At 42.4% G+C, this 18,967-nt stretch overlaps 1 long non-coding RNA gene across 1 annotated transcript; it reads right to left on the reverse strand.

Moving 5' to 3' along the window:
• Nucleotides 1–7,413: 7,413 nt before the first annotated feature.
• LOC144761370 (uncharacterized) lies at nucleotides 7,414–8,226 on the reverse strand. The gene is made up of 5 exons (XR_013595691.1): nucleotides 8,198–8,226; nucleotides 8,081–8,104; nucleotides 7,965–7,990; nucleotides 7,819–7,877; nucleotides 7,414–7,734 (listed from the first exon to the last, which is right to left on the reverse strand). It is a non-coding gene; the product is annotated as an uncharacterized LOC144761370 (long non-coding RNA).
• Nucleotides 8,227–18,967: the final 10,741 nt, after the last annotated feature.

The following is an 18,967-nucleotide window of genomic DNA, read 5'->3' on the forward strand; positions in this document are numbered from 1 at the left end:
ACTTATTCCGTGCGAAATTGCTGCCGTCAATAACATATGGTAGTGAATGTATGAGAGGGAAGGATGAGCTCATCTTAGACAACGTGGTCAGCAAAACATTGCGAATACTATTCACGCTCCCTCCATACACCTCCCCAGCACAGCTAAGGCTCGAGTTTGGCCTACAGACGCAGCAAATTGCACGTAAAGGTGCATACGTAAAATCCTGGTACAAAGTAAAGAACGCTGAAACAGACTCCCTGAATGCTCATCTCTGGAAAGAGATGCAAACAAACAAGGACTCCCCCGCAATGGTGTACCTCCAAGCAGCCATTAACTCCCTTGTGCTAAAAGATCTTTGGGCCTCGAGTTGTACACAGAATTGCTTCAAGCGCCTTGTCAACAAATCTGTGAAAACAATCTCGTTGGAAGAGGACAAAGCAGCACTAACCAAGAGGTCCCATGGGTGTTTTGTGATTCAAGGCTACACCAGCGCCTCACCACAGCCATATCTCAGCACCGGCTTTTCAAGGAAGGCGAAGGAAGACTTTTTACGGTTGAGGATGGGGGTAATACCATCCAAAGTACATCTCCCCCCTTGGATGCGACTGGACTGTAATCCTAAGTGTAGGCTCTGTGACAACGCAAAGGAGGACGTCCTGCACCTGCTGTGTAGCTGTAAAGCTCTAGATAGTGCCCGAAAAAACCTACTAACACAGCTCTGGAATCAAAGACGTGTGCGCACTTGCAGACAAGCTCTGCTGATGAGCTTCAAGGGAGAAGACATTCAACTAGCCTGCAGGCTAGTGCGCTTTATGAAAATAGTCAACACGGCCCTAAACCCAGAGGCCAGTAACTAAACTTGAATTATTGTGATTTGTTTTTGCATTCTAAGACCATTTTCTTCTGATAACTAAAGTCACTACTGATCGCGAAGGACCTTTTCTATTAACGGACAGTACTGTACTAGCTGCACGGCTTCTTTTTTTTATTTTTCTAAAAGTGTTTTTAATTGCTTTGCAAAATCGTTACATTCATATTCCTGCTTCCTTCTTGTTTTTTATTGAGTAATTGCAAAGATTTTAATTAATCATGCAATAAAGATTATTATTATTATTATGCTCTGGGCAGGCGATAGCTTTTGGAGAAAATCGCGCTTAGCGTGATTATTTCCAAAAGTAGGTAATAGGAGATAGAGATGTTAGCAACTGTTTCCAGTCGCTAACATCTTGGCACGCCCACTTTGCATGTCATTAGCGATAAATATCGCTGACATGCAAAGTGGGCCCCAAGATGATCGCTATCTCCTACTAGCTGTCGCTAACTGGTGTTAGCGACAGCTAGGTAATAGGGCGTTAAACTTATCGCCGCTTTAGCAGGAAAAATTTCCGCTAAAGCGGCGATAAGGCCCTTGATAATATGCCCCCCTGTTCTTATCACAAAGGCTACAAAAGCCTAAATTGCACAGACCTGCTAGCGCTTGTCCCTTGAGCCACATAGTAATGGAATTCCTATATTAGGTTTTAGGGAAAGGGTGCAGTACTAGGGACACCTATTAACAGTGTGTGGCACTGCACCGTTTCCTTCATGTGGAATTTCTTTCTTTTTATTATGTATGCTGCTACTGGAATAATTTTAAACAAGAAAAAAACATTAACATTTGCAACACCAATAGCTCACATTTTCACTAATGAGAGATCTATTGCACTGAAAATGCTTCTTTTCTGTTTTTCACTTGGAGTATAGTCTGCCAGTGGCTCTGCAAAATCTGTGGCACTTTATTGACCTCATACAGTATGCGCATTCCAAATCACAACGTACGCATGCAGTATATATAACTCACAAAACCAACCGTGCATTAAATACACAGGGTTGTATTCCAAAGGGTCCACTTTGGAAGGGGGTGAGGGGGCTAGTGTGCTAGATGAGAATGCATCAAAACATAGAGAAGTGGGTGTCCCATCACTCTTATATCATGATGTTCTGTCTCCACCATATGCACAAACTCAGGGGCTTATTTATGAGCATTTGCGTCACTTTTGCCCCGCCGGTGCGTCACTTTTTGTGATGCACCGGCAGGGTAAAAAATGTGCCATGTTGCGCCATATTTACAAAGTGACGCATCTAGGTAGATGCGTCACTTTGTAAACCCGGCGCCACATTATACCTGCACCAGGTATAATGTATGCAGGGTGGGCGTTTTGACGCAAGTAAGCCTTGCAGAAGTGACACAGTGAACTACGTCACTTCTAGGACGCAAATGTGTCAATATCTTACGCCTGCCTACTGACCGAGGCACATTGAATTGGGACTTGCCCATGTGTATTGACCCATTGCTGGAGTTGCGTCACTTTTGTGACACATTCCAGCAAGGCGTCACATTTGCGCCCACAGATACGTCAGAAATACTGACATAACTGTAACTCCTTGCGACATGATGCATCATATGGTATATATGATGCATCCATCATGTCGCAAGGAGGGCACAATGAAAAGTGATGCATCGCTGTTTTCATGCAGCAATGCGTCACTTTTCATAAATGAGGCCCTCAGAGTTTGCTCGTGCCCTACAGATAATTCACCTTTTGTGATCGAGCGCTCGACTAAAGCAGCAAAATCTCCTTTTTTAGGTCGAGCCTGTGCAGCGCATGCAGCCCATGAGCTGTCTCAGCGAGACTAAAGTAATGTATATGTTGGGTGAAACTCTGTGTAATTTCTCTCGCCCCTCGTGATTGGTTTAAGTTGGGCACTGCAATTGTTTTCTTGATTTCTGTTGGCTGTTGAGCCTATGGTCACTTCCGTGTAGTCCCGAGGCAGCGGCGCCTAACTACAGTTTCCCTCCACTCGCACTTAATGCCTGCAGCCATCTCGTTGGGGGCGTGGCCCCCCTCCTCTCCCTCCTATCAGTTTAGAAAGATTCCCATACTGCCTCTCAGTATGAAATACGTTATAGAGTGCGTCACTGATGTACTCCCGTGTGTTTCCGACTCTGTTTCCCGGGAGATGAGGCGCAGACACAGTGCTTGTGTACATACTTTACCAGCGCAGGGCCCGTTTCACGAGCACCACGCTGGTTTTTTACGCTGTCTATTCCTCTGCTGAGCCTATTTTTCTGCTCTGTGTCTGGTTTCTGTGTGTTTTGTTCATTCTTCCCTGTACTCATCCGGGCTGTTTCTTTCCTTGGAACCCGTCTGTCTTTTGCTTCCTAACTTCCTCTCTCCACGTAGGTCTCCCTGTCAAAGTCATTCCGTGCTTGGCGTGTGTACCCTCCTCCCTCTCCCACGGTCCGTCCGCCTCCTCTTCTTCAGTCAGGCGGGGCTCCCCACACTCCTCCCCCTCCTCGCAGTTCTTGTTGGCGAAGCAGGCAGCCTTCCTCTCTAGCCTCTGTTTTCTCGTTGTAGAGATGTCAATTGCGGGTTGCGGGGTTGGGGGGCTTCCGTCTCTTATACAAGAGCCCTTCTTACATCACATCTTATCGGTACGATAGTTATCGACCTCGGGCAGATAAATGGAAGAGTCAGTCCTGTTGGAAAAAGCGCATATCACAGCATTGGCTCTCAGCCAGCTGAGCAGTCTCAACATCTGCAGAAAAAAAGTCACAATGGGAAGCTGTAGTCGTGCATTCTTTCCCAGCATCACCGATGCATCAGTCCAAAGAGGCGGCATGGGGACCGTTTACAGGACAAATCGGCAACTTGAATACAGCGCTCTCAGCCGTCTTTCTACCCGTGTGCACTTTAGCTCCACACTTTTTCAGATGCTTCATTCACAGGCCTGAATGGAATATGTTTTGACAGTCGGGCACATATGTACATAACGCAAAAGTAGTCACCAGTGCACACGTCCTGGAAGGGGCGTTGAGACTACATGCAATATTTGAGATCAAAATTAAGAGTCTATGGTACTACACATTCCGTGTGATCTTGAGCACACCCGCCATTTCACGAGCAATGGCGTAGTGAGGGTCCCGGCGGCCTTGCGCAAGCAAGGAAAATGCCCCCCTCTTCAATTTATTACAGCAATAGACAGGGTGCATGGGCCTCTGAAGCCACTAACTAGGCCTCGGTGTCACTGCACCTGCTGCAGTGGCACTGATGTGTTCCAGGTGGCTTTACGTGTAACCGATGTAGAAAACAGTTCCTAGGCAACTACAAGATCATGTACCAATATAAAAAGGGTAAGCCAGAAATAAGCAGAAAAATGTCTATAAAAAATTATTGATTTTATTCAATTGTGTCCACAGTTGTCTCACTAATATTAAACAACAACAATAAGATCAAAGCATCCTAAAAGTTAAAACGACATAAGCAGTGTATTTCTACTACTACAAAATACAGGATTATACATACAATTGCAAGAAATCACATACAAATCATACAAATATTACACATATAAAATTCTTCTTTTTGTAGTAATTAATAGTCTCGACGCGCGTTTCGGCGTATCACACGCCTTCTTCAGGAAATTACCACAACTTAATAGCTCGTAGAATAACTGCAGGATGGTAGCTGTAAAGAGGATACCTCTGTGGCTTTCACCAAACGACGTCAGAAATGATAAAACTGATCGCCTTGCCTGTGTGATATGCAGGTGCTGATAGACTCCAGTTCAGTCCAGTCTAGCCGCTGTTGGCGTCTGACGTAGATGGTAGCAGGGATCACGTGTAACTGAGCCATGCTGGAGCTTAAATAGCGCACATTAATTAATATGGAAATATCTCTTATATTCCGCTATTTTCCCTTCGCTGTCCTGTGTACATCTGTTCTTACGGGATATATGATTCCTCCCCCCTGCCTTCTTGGAGTTTCACGCTGTTCATTCCTTGTTTTACTTTCAGAATTACTCGGCCAGGGGCTTGTGATTTCTGCCCTCGGCGGCTGTATGAGATAAAAAATATGGAGGCCGGGATACAATGTTAAAAAGCGCCCCTCCATACTTTAAACCGATATTTAAGATATTTGGGGTCAGCAATTGAAATGTGTGCTTATACGTTATATGTAGTATTTGTAAGTATATGTATATATATATGTTAAGTGTAGGATACCTCGTCCAATCGGGAGTGCAGAGGAGCTGCACTTCTGTATGTGCGGCACGTGCGCTCAATGGTAAACATCACTTACAACGAAACTTTTACAACGCACTACCATTACGCTGGGGGGCGCTCTAGGATAGGGAATAAGTTTAATTTACTATCCAACACCTTCCCTAGTGTCCACGGGGACTGGAGTTGGAATAGTAAATTAAACTATTCACTATCCAGCACCCAAAAGCACTATGCGTTGTAATGGTATGCGATGTAAAAACCGCGTTGTTAAGGCAGGCATTGTAATATCCTGCGTTGTAACGTCATACATCCGCGCTCGATCCACTCAGGTCCTGCACTCACCAGCACCGGCAGGAACCACACGGAGCTAAGGCAGGGACAGTGCGGGCACAACGCTATTGCAGGGATAGTGCGGAGCTCATGCAGGGACCGCATGGGTCTCATGCAGGGACACCACGGAGCTCATACATGGACACCACAACGGTCAAGCATAGATGTAAAGAGCTCGCGCAGCGGCTTTCGTGCACGCACCACACGGACCTTATGCAGAGACCACCTGGGGCTTATGCAGGAACGACACTTCGTTCATGCAGGGACCGAACGAGCTATTGAAGACAGTACACTGGGTCAGACATGGACATTTTGGAGCTCATGCAGATCTGCACAGAGCTCATGAAGGAACTGCTCGGAGATCATTCAGGGACTACACAGAACTCATCCCGATTCAAAGGACGAACAGCTGTGTGAATGTGTAGATATCTACACAGCGCAAGCTACCAAGTGATCGATCGTGCACACCAAATGCAGCCCCACTAGGGGATTGGTACTAACTGAAAGAAACAGAAACAAGCATTGGCATAGCCAATAGGTCTCGCTTTTGCGAGAGTTTATGCTATTGGCATTGTAAATGACAATGCATTTTAATTTATTTAAAAAAAAACAACACATTAATAAAAGGCATTGTAATCTACAAAGCCAATAGCTCAAACTCTAGTAAATGCGAGACCTATTGCATTGCAAATGCTTGTTTCATCTGTGCACACTCTCACTGTGTATAGGTGCCAAATGGAGATTTTTGCCCAAGCCTGATATGGCTGAGGAGCGTGCTGACAGGAACTCAAGAAGTGTTTGAAAGTTTTGGTGCAGGTACAGCCTGGCAGTAGCCAAGGGAAAGACAGGATAAAACTCAGGGTAAGCTAATGTAGTTGTAGCTATAGGCTCCATGATAATGATGAAGGCCTGAAAAAGAGACAGGCAATATTTCTGTGAGGCACTTATAAAGGAACATTCAATGGAGGAAAATTTATGTCCTTAGCTTTTTTTCCTTTTTGAAGTGGAATTGCTGTTCTTACCACAAAGGCAACAAAAGCCTAAAAAAATGCACTTGTTACTTAAGTCTCATGGTAATGGAAATCCTATATTAGGTTTTAAGGAAGGGATGCAGTACCACAAGCTGTTACTAGGTGTCCCTGTAACAGCCTTTGGTTATGCACCCTTTACTTAAGACAGTATAAGCATGCCATTACCATGAAGCTTAAGAAAGAGCGCATGCATTTTATGCCTTTGTAGCCTTTGCGATGAAAAATATTTAATTCCACTAATAAAGGAAAAAACTGCCCGTGCTGGTTCCTGAGCCACATAGTTATGAAGGGGTATATTAACAAGGCGGTTATATAAAACTATTTGCTTTTGGCCGAAAAGCGGCGATAAATTTATCGCTTTATCAGCAAAGACACGCTATCGCATGTTTTGCTGATTTTGCTCCCGTTTCCAGCACGCCTAACTTTGCATCGCTAATGAGATGCAAAGTAGGCGTGTCTGTGGAAACAACATGGGTAAATATCGCGAAGGCAGCTTCGCGACATTTACAACACGGGGAAGCGATTATTTTAATCGCGCTAAGTATGCCTTAACGCAGGAATTTAACGTCTGTTAAATTCCTGACTAAGGCAGCCCTAACATGGGAGGTGGATTCATGTAGTACGACCACAGGGTCGTATTATCAAGCATATTGGGGCATATTACCAAGTAATAGCGATAATTATTGCTATTGTTTGGTTAGAGACAAAAATTTACCGCTGAGCTGCGGCGATTTTTATCGCAAATAAACCTTGGTATTACCAAGGTTTATCGCAAATGCGATAAAAATCGGCAGCAATGCATGAATATCGCTGAAAAGTCAGCGATATTCATGCATTACCGAGCTAATGCTCTTAGTCATGTTATCCACCTCCCATTGGATAACATGGCTAAGAACTGCTCAGAAACTATTTTTTGAAGGGTTGTAGGAGCACTCCGTGTTTATCTGCTTATGCACTCTTATTCACTGGTGCCGCGATTGTTAAGGATTGTCAGTCCTGATACCTCAACGAGTTATGGTGAAATGGAGTTTCCACCCAATCGCGCACTGTTCACTTAGCGCCCTAGCGCTTTCTATAATTTATTCCTTTAATCCTGCTTGAACCACACTTGTTTTTGTTTGTTTAAATTTTCTTTTTATTTCTTTTGTGTGCTTTTTTTGCTGACTAATTATCATATCATTATTCAACATTCACATGTCTGTTTAGTTGCAAACTAAAATTCACAGTACATTTTCACATCATATTGATACACGTTTTTTTGGCACATATATTACAATATTAGATCAACATTTTTCAAATGAGCCCAATGCATTTCGGCACTCATGTGTGCCTTCCTCAGGGGCAGTCTCTCTGAGAAAAAAGTGAGAAAACATAGTGTAAGTGTTTTTGTTTAACGGGGGGTTCTCTAAATATGTGGCCTTGAAATTTGCCTACCTGGTCGTTGTAGTTTTATGCCTTATGTGATTCTGTTCTTTGTGCTTGCCACTACTTTTCTGTATAAAAACAAATGCAGACCCATATGTAACTAATTCTGATACCCATGCGATTGTTTTTAATGCTCCAATATGTACCCTACATACCTCCAGTTATACTGTCAAATGTTGCTCTGAAAAATAAATAAATAAACGACAATGATCTTAGCTCCTGTGTGCTATACACTGCTGCCATATTCCAACCTCTTGAATCAATAACCTACCTCAATTGGAAATGCCTTTCGTCTCTGAAATACATAAACCACAACTCTTCCTTAGTCACCACAAGTCAATCACTAAAAGAAGGAAAAACGGGTCGCAGTAGCTCTCCGTATTTTTACCTTGTCTTGCTCTGTGCCTTTCTTATCTGCAAAACCGAAAGTCAACAATGTCATTGACCCGCGCCAGCCGTCTAAAATCATATGCGCTGCTCATTCAATACGCTGCCTACGTACCTGTATCTATTCCTTATCTCGTATATCAATAGTTCCGGCTGATCGCTGCGTTGTGTGTTCCTCCCGGTCTATTTTTATCAACTGCTCCGCTACTTCCCCAAACAACTTCGCGTGTTAGCAATGAACGACGGACTTGCACAATAGTCCTCGTTTTCTTTAGTTACCAGGGCGCCATCTTAACACTGTACTCAAAGGCCTCGCTTCTCTACCTAGGTACTGTCTTAACCATGTTTTGGTACTGTGGATCTTAACTTAATTTGAACCCTGCTAGATGTTCTATTGTTCCCCTCTGAATAAATGAATTTTATGTTTGTCGGACTCCTAATTAATGTGGTGTTTCTGAAATCTACGATGTATTGCTAGAAACTGGATACCATTTGTGTTTACAATGGACTGTTGCACAGTCCTTTATCCAACTGGGTGAATGTTATCAAATATTCGCTTGAACAGTTTAAATACAGTAATCTTTGCTTGATAATTACTGTCCGGTGCTCAAACATTAAGGTTGACATAATGTCATCTCTTGTGTGTATTAAAAACCTCTCCACATATTGGTTATTCGAGATGTCATATCAATGAGATCATTGCCAATTTATCAGGGTGCACACATGTTGTGCTACATCATTAAAGTCATTGCTCATATTTTCTGGGTACACAACTGTTGCACTGCATGATTCTCTTATATGTAGTTACATGGCTGTTTACTTGGTCCTATTTATGTAAAGCAATGCCACCTTCTTTGATTTATTATTCCTGAATATCTTTATAAAAAACACGCTAAGTCATACTTGTCATTGAGACCAGTTGGCATCATGGTCTGTAAATATTTGATCCAGAATATTTCACGTTGCAGTAATTTCTGGTGATTGTTTACTCCTTGTTTCAATGGTACTTGTTCCAAAATTTGAAATCTCAATTGTGAGATACTGTGTTTCTCTTGAATCCAATGTAATACCAATGGCGATGTTAGAGAGTTGTTTCTGATGCGACTCTTATGTTCTGATATTCGCACTTTTATCTTGCGCTCGGTCTTGCCGATGTACATTCTTCCACAAGGACACTTAATACCGTACACCACGTTTTGTGTGTTGCAGTCACTTGTGTGTCTTAAACGTATCTGCTTGCCAGTCGTTGGATGTGTGCAAATATCACCAATAATAACAACGTTGAACAAAGGACTATCATTTGTGCCTACTACTCCAACAAATGAATTAGAAACTGAAGGTGCTTTTTTCCGGTTCATGAGAACACTGAAATTAAAACATTACTTTGGTAATGTGGTTGAACCTGCAGATGTCCAAATAGAATCAACAGACAAGCAATTCAGACCAAAAAGTGTATTTCAAGCTCCAACATCGCATAAAATGCTTGACACCTTTGAGATCATGGTGAAGAAGGATCTAAAGACATTGGATTACAAGAGGAAAAGATATAACAATTTGACAAAATATGAACAGCACATAATCACCAATCTGGCCAATGATGAAAAGAGTAACAATACAAACAGCTGACAAGGGGGGAGCACTAGTGCTGATGGACACCTGGTATTATGAGCATAAAGTACAAGAACACGTCACGAACCAAGATACATATCTTCAGTTGCCTTCGGATCCTACTACAACACTTCAGAAAATGTTGGAAGGAATACTACAGACAGCTAAACTGAATGACATAGTGGATGATCAAACAGAGGCATTTCTAACAGTCAAAAATCCAAAAAGACCACATATATATATGATCCCAAAAATACACAAACATCCCACTAATCCACCGTTTAGACCGATAGTGGCAGGATGTGGATCTATTTTTGACCCCATAGGACAATACATTGACCACTACTTGCAAAAATTTGTTCAGCAGTGGGGTTCTTACATTAGAGATACAACTGATTTTTTGAACAAACTATCTTGGATAGAAGAAGGCTACCAAAATCATTGGATACTGTGCACCATTGATGTGGTGGCACTTTATACATCAATACCACATGCAGCAGGTCTGGAAGCTGTGGAATGGGCACTACTTAGATTGGATGACATACCCACAGAGAAAAAAATTGTCTTGTTACAGCTACTAAAATTTTGTCTCCACAATAGTTACTTTACATGGAAAGACACATTTTTTGCCCAATTGACTGGCACATCCATGGGCTTTGCTGGGGCCCCAGCGTATGCTAACACCTTCATGGCTCAGTTTGAGTCACAAAATTTGATGAGTCGGCATGAATGGTCACATGTCAAGTTTTATTGTCGTTTCATAGATGACATTTTTTAAATTTGGGACGACACTCAGGACAAATTAGAACACCTAATAACAGCTCTCAATCAGGTGGAGACAAGAATACAATTCACGCACAAGATAAGTAATGAAACGATTGACTTCCTAGATGTCAGAGTTACCAAGACCACAGATGGATTTGAAACAGAATTGTACACAAAACCCACAGATCGCAACAGTGCCCTCAGTTACAAGAGTTTCCATCCGAGGAGTTTAATCAATAACTTACCATTATCCCAATTCATCCGCATAAAACGCATATGTTCCAATTCTCAAACATGTGTGGAGACCTTGAACAGACAAATGAAAAAATATGAAGAGAGAGGATACCCTAACAACATATTGCAAGAGCATATTGAGAAGGTAACAGCAATGGACAGAACGAAACTACTACAACCACGACCCAAATCACAACAAGACAGATTGGTATTTGTGACAAAATACACCACTCAATCATACAAAATCAGGAGCATCATCAACAAAAGGTGGGAGTTATTAACTCACGAACCAGATTTTCATGGATTATTTAAAGAATTGCCATTACACGCCTACACTAGAGGGCTAAATTTGAAGGAAAAACTGAAATTAAAACATCAACCAGAGAAAGGTCAAGCAGAGAAAGGAATGATACGGTGTCACAATTGCATCAATTGTAACAACGCAATTATTGGTGATATTTGCACACATCCAACGACTGGCAAGCAGATACGTTTAAGACACACAAGTGACTGCAACACACAAAACGTGGTGTACGGTATTAAGTGTCCTTGTGGAAGAATGTACATCGGCAAGACCGAGCGCAAGATAAAAGTGCGAATATCAGAACATAAGAGTCGCATCAGAAACAACTCTCTAACATCGCCATTGGTATTACATTGGATTCAAGAGAAACACAGTATCTCACAATTGAGATTTCAAATTTTGGAACAAGTACCATTGAAACAAGGAGTAAACAATCACCAGAAATTACTGCAACGTGAAATATTCTGGATCAAATATTTACAGACCATGATGCCAACTGGTCTCAATGACAAGTATGACTTAGCGTGTTTTTTATAAAGATATTCAGGAATAATAAATCAAAGAAGGTGGCATTGCTTTACATAAATAGGACCAAGTAAACAGCCATGTAACTACATATAAGAGAATCATGCAGTGCAACAGTTGTGTACCCAGAAAATATGAGCAATGACTTTAATGATGTAGCACAACATGTGTGCACCCTGATAAATTGGCAATGATCTCATTGATATGACATCTCGAATAACCAATATGTGGAGAGGTTTTTAATACACACAAGAGATGACATTATGTCAACCTTAATGTTTGAGCACCGGACAGTAATTATCAAGCAAAGATTACTGTATTTAAACTGTTCAAGCGAATATTTGATAACATTCACCCAGTTGGATAAAGGACTGTGCAACAGTCCATTGTAAACACAAATGGTATCCAGTTTCTAGCAATACATCGTAGATTTCAGAAACACCACATTAATTAGGAGTCCGACAAACATAAAATTCATTTATTCAGAGGGGAACAATAGAACATCTAGCAGGGTTCAAATTAAGTTAAGATCCACAGTACCAAAACATGGTTAAGACAGTACCTAGGTAGAGAAGCGAGGCCTTTGAGTACAGTGTTAAGATGGCGCCCTGGTAACTAAAGAAAACGAGGACTATTGTGCAAGTCCGTCGTTCATTGCTAACACGCGAAGTTGTTTGGGGAAGTAGCGGAGCAGTTGATAAAAATAGACCGGGAGGAACACACAACGCAGCGATCAGCCGGAACTATTGATATAGGAGATAAGGAATAGATACAGGTACGTAGGCAGCGTATTGAATGAGCAGCGCATATGATTTTAGACGGCTGGCGCGGGTCAATGACATTGTTGACTTCCGGTTTTGCAGATAAGAAAGGCACAGAGCAAGACAAGGTAAAAATACGGAGAGCTACTGCGACCCGTTTTTCCTTCTTTTAGTGATTGACTTGTGGTGACTAAGGAAGAGTTGTGGTTTATGTATTTCAGAGACGAAAGGCATTTCCAATTGAGGTAGGTTATTGATTCAAGAGGTTGGAATATGGCAGCAGTGTATAGCACACAGGAGCTAAGATCATTGTCGTTTATTTATTTATTTTTCAGAGCAACATTTGACAGTATAACTGGAGGTATGTAGGGTACATATTGGAGCATTAAAAACAATCGCATGGGTATCAGAATTAGTTACATATGGGTCTGCATTTGTTTTTATACAGAAAAGTAGTGGCAAGCACAAAGAACAGAGGGGTATATTATCAAGGGGTTTATCTCCGCTTTTATGGCTTTAAAAGCCAAGAAAGCGGAGATAAAATTATCTCCCTATTACCAAGCTGTCGCTAACACCAGTTAGTGACAGCTAATAGGAGATAGCGACCATCTTGGGCCCCGCTTTGCATGTCAGTGATATTTATCACTAATGACATGCAAAGTGGGCGTGCCAAGATGTTAGTGACTGGAAACAGTCGCTAACATCGCTATCTCCTATTACCAACTTTTGGAGATATTCGCGCTAAGCGCGAATATCTCCAAAAGCTAACACCTGCCCTGAGCAGTTCTTCACCATGTTATCCAATGGGAGGTGGATAACATGGCTAAGAGCATTTGCTCGATAATGCATGAATATCGCTGACTTTTCAGCGATATTCATGCATTGCGGCCGTTTTTTATCGCATTTGCGATAAACCTTGCTAATAGCAAGGTTTATCTGCGATAAAAATCGCCGATGTGCGGCGATAATTTTTGTCTCTAAACAAGTTAGAGACAAAAATTATCGCTAGTTGTTGGTAATATACCCCAGAATCACATAAGGCATAAAACTACAACGACCAGGTAGGCAAATTTCAAGGCCGCATATTTAGAGAACCCCCCGTTAAACAAAAACACTTACACTATGTTTTCTCACTTTTTTCTCAGAGAGACTGCCCCTGAGGAAGGCACACATGAGTGCCGAAATGCATTGGGCTCATTTGAAAAATGTTGATCTAATATTGTAATATATGTGCCAAAAAAACGTGTATCAATATGATGTGAAAATGTACTGTGAATTTTAGTTTGCAACTAAACAGACATGTGAATGTTGAATAATGATATGATAATTAGTCAGCAAAAAAAGCACACAAAAGAAATAAAAAGAAAATTTAAACAAACAAAAACAAGTGTGGTTCAAGCAGGATTAAAGGAATAAATTATAGAAAGCGCTAGGGCGCTAAGTGAACAGTGCGCGATTGGGTGGAAACTCCATTTCACCATAACTCGTTAAGAACTGCTCAGGGCAGGTGTTAGCTTTTGGAGATATTCGCGCTTAGCGCAAATATCTCCATAAGTTGGTAATAGGAGAACCGGAGATAAACCCCCTTGATAATATGCCCCATTGGGGCATATTATCAAGGGGGTTTATCTCCGCTTTTTTGGCTTTAAAAGCCAAGAAAGCGGAGATAAAATTATCTCCCTATTACCTAGCTGTCGCTAACACCAGTTAGCGACAGCTAGTAGGAGATAGCGACCATCTTGGGCCCCACTTTGCATGTCAGTGATATTTATCACTAATGACATGCAAAGTGGGCGTGCCAAGATGTTAGCGACTGGAAACAGTCGCTAACATCGCTATCTCCTATTACCAACTTATGGAGATATTCGCGCTAAGCGCGAATATCTCCAAAAGCTAACACCTGCCCCGAGCAGTTCTTAGCCATGTTATCCAATGGGAGGTGGATAACATGGCTAAGAGCATTAGCTCGGTAATGCATGAATATCGCTGACTTTTCAGCGATATTCATGCATTGCTGCCGATTTTTATCGCATTTGCGATAAACCTTGGTAATACCAAGGTTTATTTGCGATAAAAATCGCCGCAGCTCAGCGGTAAATTTTTGTCTCTAACCAAGCAATAGCGATAATTATCACTATTGCTTGGTAATATGCCCCAATGTGCTATACAAAGTTAGCGATAATTATTGCTGCCTGTTGCAAATATGCCCTGAAATTCTTATATTATGTCTTAAGGGAAAAGTGCAGTACCACAGGCTGTTACTAGGGACAGCTAGTAACAGTGTGTGGTACTGCGCCCTTTCCTTGAAACAGATTATATTCTACTAGCAGCCCGTCCCGACGTTGTCCGGGTATGAATTGCTGCCGGCCAGTAGTATAATGTTCCGTAGGATTTCGTTTTAATAGCATTTCTTATCTGTGACAGGCCTGTGAAACGCTCCGATTCACAGTGCACTGCTGATGCACTTAAGAGTGCGCGTTCAGTAGTGTGTGAACTCGAGTTTCCCTACTTTATTTTCCTTGCAATATTATATAGGGCGAACTCGACAACATGGCATTAGTACAATTTACATTACATTCATTTGTGGTAGGCACGGGGAGACAAAGCGATTTGCCTGGAATCACAGGATGTTGAGCTGATGCCGAGATTTAAACGTAGCTCCCCATCTCTAAAGTTCGCAATTCTAGAACTTGTGGTGGGAGGTGTGTGTAAAGTGTATGTCAGTGCTGGGCATCAGTGAGAGAGACCTGTGCATTTTTCCAATCGGTGGTGAAAAAATATGAGTATGTTGCTGGAGATGTGGGCCGCCGTGCCACCAATGTACATACGGGGGAGGGTAAACACCCATTATTCCGCAACTTTCTTTCCGCATACCATCACTCCGCATACTTTCATTACGAAAGTACCATGACTCCGCAATGCCATTATAACGCATGGCATTACATTTTATATGCTTTTACCACGCATACATTTACAACGAAATTCGTTGTAAATGCATGAATGATAAAAGCATGTTTTTTTTAAATGTTTGGATAAGGCAAGTATTGGTATAGGGGTATATGTTTTGGGGTACTGAGGTATATGTTTTGGGGTGTTTGGGTATTTTAAGGGTTCAGATATAGTTTTGGGTTATGGGGTACAGGGGTATTTTTAGGGTTCAGGGCTAGGTTTGGGTTTTGGGGTATAGGGGTGTTTTTAGGGTTCAGGGGTAGGTTTGGGTTTTGGGGTACATGGATATTTTAAGGGTTCAGGGCTAGGTTTGGGTTTTGGGGTACATGGGTATTTTTAGGGTTCAGGGCTAACTTTGTTTTTGGGATACAGGGGTATTTTAGGGTTCTGGGCTAGGTTTGGGTTTTGGGGTACAGGGGTATTTTTAGTGTTCAGGGGTAGGTTTGGGTTTTGGGGTACAGGGGTATTTTAAGGGTTATGGGCTAGGTTTGGGTTTTGGGGTACAGGGGTATTTTAGGGTTATGGGGTAGGTTTGGGTTTTGGGGTACAGGGGTATTTTAGGGTTCATGGGTAGGTTTGGGTTTTGAGGTACAGGGGTATTTATAGGGTTCAGGGCTAGGTTTGGGTTTTGGGGTACAGGGGTATTTTTAGGGTTTAAGGACAGGTTTGGGTTTTGGGGTACAGGGTATATTTATAGGGTTAAGATGGGTTAGTGTTTAAGGGTGTTGGGGTATTTTATAGAGTGAGGGTGGGTTATGATTATGGGGTGCAGGGGTATTTAAAGTAGGGGTGGGCGGAATTGGCGCGAACTTAGTACAATAAATCCGCAATATTTCGTTCCGTCAGATTTCCAATTATTAAAACAGAAACCTCATATATTCAAGGTAAAATAACAAGTATTTCTACATGCTAAAATGCATATAGTCATTTCACAAAAGTGAAATTAGCTTCCAGCAAGCAGTGAGAGAGGTGATGATTTTGAGATCAAGCCCCTGCAAAGCATTATGGGACGAGATTAGCAGTGGGAAGTGAATATCACCTCGTTGTCCCCAGTTGTCCCGAATGAGGCAAATGCAATAGCATTTAAAATATTATACATCAAGCTGTAGTTAACCTCGTGGTCCCTAGACGTCCCTGATGAGGCAAATGCAATAGCATTTAAAATATTACACATCAAGCTGGAGTTCACCTCGTCGTCCCTAGATGTCCCTGATGAGGCAAATGCAATAGCATTTAAAATATTATACATCAAGCTGCAGTTCACCTCGCCGTCCCTAGATGTCCCTGATGAGGCAAATGCAATAGCATTTAAAATATTATACATCAAGCTGCAGTAGACCTCATCGTCCCAAGATGTCCCTGATGAGTAAAATTCAAAAACATTGAAACCCTTTCATGAATGCTAAAAATGATGCTAATCTTATCCCATAAGGCTTTGCAGGGCCTTTTAGTTGTATTTTTGCCCATAACTGTGCTTAGGGTGGTTCTAAGAGAATGGGACCTCCACTGAATTACTATTTAAAGGGAGCAGGAATGTATAGAACCTGGGAAGAAAAAACAACACTCGTGACGGAATGCCCCCAGCAATTGTCACGCCCCCCATCACACACCCACAGCACAATGCAGACACGCCCACAAGGGACTACTTTGCTGGCACAGTTCTTTTACCTTTTAAATGTATATGGTGGGCGTCTGCATAGCCTATGTCCTTCTGCTGCAACTGCCCTTTCCAACGCTGTATTGGGTGTTGTGATTGGTGCTGTGGTTCCTGAGATTACCCGCCTCAAAGGTTTGGGCTCTCTCTTTATTATATTAGTGTAGATTACCATGAGGTTTAAGGAACTAGCACAAGCATTTTTTCCTTAATAAGTGGGATTGCTGTTCTTATCACAAAGGCTACAAAAGCCTAAATTGCAAAGAAATGCTAGTGCTTGTTCCTTGAGCTTCATGGTAATGGAATCCCTATATTAGGTTTTAAGGAAAGGGTGTAGCACCACAGGCTGTTACTAGGTGTCACTGATACACCTAGTAACAGCCAGAGGTACTGCACCCTTTCCTTAAGAAATAATATAGGACTGCCATTACCATGAGGCTTAAGAAGCATTTTAATTTTTTTGTAGCCTTTGTGATAAAATAAATAAATTACACTAATAAAGCAAATGATGCTCACGCTGGTTCCTTGGGCCACATAGTAATGGAATTTTTATGTCTTAAGGAGAGGATGCAGTACCACAGGCTGTTACTAGGGACACAGGCAGATTTACAAGAACTTACGCATCTCTGCATTTCCAACTCAAAGGGGCATATTTACAAAGGAATGGCGGAGCATGGCGTTAAGCACATGGGGACAGATTTAGGTTTCCTGGCGCATCCCTGCAAATCAGCTGGGATGCACCAGGAAAGACGTGCCATGTGTCATGACAGATGCGCCGCATTTACATTGCGGCGCATCATGGCACAAGGATAAACAGATGCGTGTCGCATCTGCCGGCGTAAGGTTGGCGCAGTGCTGGAGTTGCGTCGCATGTGCGATGCAACTCCAGCACTGTTACAACTTGTCTATGTCCAACATGGTGCGTCAAGCCTTACGCCTGCTTCAAGCAGGCGCAGGGTTTTGAAGCAACATGGCCGTAAAGTGACTCATTGAAATCTTGTAGATTTCACTGTGTCACTTTTACGTGGCGTTCCGGTGACGGAACGCCCACCCTGCACCGGAACGCCCATATGAAACCTGACGCAGGTTTCATGAGGCGCAGGGCTTTACAACGTGACGCATCTCCCTAGATGCGTCACGTTGTAAATAAGGCACAACGTGGCTTCACAACGGTGGCGTAAAAGTGTTACAAGGGGCTTATAAATCTGCCCCAAAATGCTAAAGTCGCGCTCCGCCATTCAGAAAACGCAGGGATAAGCCGTATTTACAAAGATACACATCCCTGCGTTTTTTCTAGCTCAGGCGGTAAATTAAGCTGCCTAGCGCCAACGCAGGCATCCATGCCCCATAGTGCAAAGGTGCCTGAATTGAGGGAATGAAAGTTTATGTGCATTAAACTAGAATGTGTGTAAACTAATGTTTAACCGTTCATATGTGTAACAAGAAATAATTTCCTGCTAATGCATATAAAATTATCTTTGTAATTCTTTATAAGTTATACATGTATTAAAAAACTACGGGGCATATTACCAAGGGTGGCGATAGGCAATTATCGCCAGTTCAGCGGACATTTTCGGCCGCTAAGCGGCGATAATTCTATCGCTCTATTAGCAAGCTGTCGCTAATTGATGTTAGCGACAGCTTTTAGGCGATAGCGAGCGGTTTGGGGCCCGCTTTGCATGTCAGCGATATTTATCGCTAATGACATGCTAACTGGGCGTACCCAACCTGTAAGCGACTGAAAGCAGTCACTAACGTCGCTATCGCCTATTAGCAAGGCAGGCATAGCGATGGAAATATTCCCGCTATCGCCAAAAACTAACGCCTGCTCAGACCAGTTCTTAGCCATGTTATCCAATGGGAGGTGGATTACATGGCTAAGAGCATTTCGTCGCTAATGTGTGAATATTGCTGTATTCTCAGCGATATTCATGCATTTCGCCGCTATCGCTGGATATTTTAGCACAATGG

Source organism: Lissotriton helveticus, chromosome 6 (genome assembly GCF_964261635.1).
Source record: "Lissotriton helveticus chromosome 6, aLisHel1.1, whole genome shotgun sequence".
Taxonomy (NCBI): Eukaryota; Metazoa; Chordata; class Amphibia; order Caudata; family Salamandridae; genus Lissotriton; species Lissotriton helveticus.